Source organism: Meleagris gallopavo, chromosome 2 (assembly GCF_000146605.3).
Source record: "Meleagris gallopavo isolate NT-WF06-2002-E0010 breed Aviagen turkey brand Nicholas breeding stock chromosome 2, Turkey_5.1, whole genome shotgun sequence".
In the NCBI taxonomy this organism is placed as follows: domain Eukaryota; kingdom Metazoa; phylum Chordata; class Aves; order Galliformes; family Phasianidae; genus Meleagris; species Meleagris gallopavo.
In genome coordinates this window covers 106,516,774-106,518,484 of record NC_015012.2, presented here as the reverse complement: position 1 = coordinate 106,518,484, position 1,711 = coordinate 106,516,774, and positions in this window count along the sequence as shown.

The following is a 1,711-nucleotide window of genomic DNA, read 5'->3' as shown; positions in this document are numbered from 1 at the left end:
GGGGGGTGCGAGGAGGATCGGGGAGCGTTGGAGGTCGCGGGCGGGTTGGAAGAAGGGCGGGAAAGCTGGTGACGGGTCTGCAGCACAGGGCGCGTGAGGAGCGGCTAAAGGAGCTGGGATTGTGCAACCTGGAGAAGAGGAGGCTCGGGGAGACCTCACTGCTCTCTATAACTACCTGAAGGGAGGTTGTGGTGAGCTGGGGTCGGCCTCTTCTCTCGTGTAACAGTGATAGGACTAGAGGGAATGGCTCCAAGCTGCACCAGGGCAGATTAAGGCTGGACGTTAGGAAATACTGCTTCTCTGAAAGAGTGGTCAGGCACTGGAATGGGCTGACAGGGAGGTGTGGAGTCACCGACCCTGGAGGTGTTCAAGGAACGGTTGGACGTTGTGTTGAGGGACGTGGTTTGGTGAGAACTATTGGTGATGGGTGGATGGTTGGACTGGGTGATCCTGTGGGTCTTTTCCAACCTTGGTGATTCAGTGATTTCTATGAATTCTGTGCAGGGAGCAGGGTGAGGTCTGCCTCTCTGTTAGAAGGGATCAGCAGTTCTGCAAAACCTGTCTCGTTACTGTGGCTGAATAACGATGAAATCATCTCTTTGCAAGAAGGAAAACGTGTCCTTTAGCAGAACAGACCTGAAATCACAACTCTGCTTTCAATTTCATCCAAAATAGAGAGAAACTGGTGGCCCCATGGCAGACATGAAGGTCAGTCAGGCACAGAGCCGGGTGCTGTGCGTGTTGCTCCAGCGCTGCTGGTACCCACATGGCTGTGTGCAAGAGGGGAAGGTCCTCTGGCAGTGACTTTACTGAGTTTGCTTCAAAGCACTTATTGTGAATGAATTAAAGGTCATGGGAAAAGGTAACGTGTAGTTTTTAATCCAGTTATGATTTAGTTTTGTATAATGAGGACTGAGGTCTTGTTACAAATTTATTCCGAGATGCAAGGATTTTAGGCATCAAAGGTAACTTGCTAACCTGCTTTGGCAATGGGCTTGCTCAACCATTGGGGCCTCAGAGGTGAAAGGATCTTTTCCCTTACCTGTCTGCTCTGAGACCTGTTTGCAGTACTCACTGTGTCCACTTTGACATTTCCAGCTTGCTGTACTATCTCTGTGCTTCTGAGCCGTGCTGGCAGCAGTTATCACATGGCATAGGGCCCTTCTGCTTGGAAAAGACCTCCGTGATCCCCAGGCCCAACCCAACCCCCCATGCCTACTGACAGCGTCCCGCAGTGCCAAAGCTCGGTGGTTCTGGGGCACCTCTTCCCCCATTGCTTCCTCAGTACAGGTCCGGTTCCTTTGGCAGCGTATGCCTACAAGGCGTGGATTTGTGTATATACTTACATTAAGAGAAGTAAAACTGGGAACTGCCAAGAGATTTCATCACCTTAATCCCTCTCTGTACTATATTTCACCCCACATTCATCTGCGTAGGCTGTAGCTCTGAGCAGCAACCTGTATGAAATCCTGCCTGATGCCCTCTCAATTTGCTGCTGTGGTAGAGCTGAGCAGAAAAGCCATGAGATGCACTTGTTTGTGTCAGAGGAGTTTAGGGAACGACAGAGGTGAGGTTTGGAAGCACACCTAGCTTCTGGGTGGGCAGCTGCACTCCTGTTGGTAGTGGTGTGATGGGAAAGCAACTCCTTTTGTTGCACAACGTGTTGCACTCAAATAGTTCAGGCATTCACAGAATCATAGAATGGCTTGGG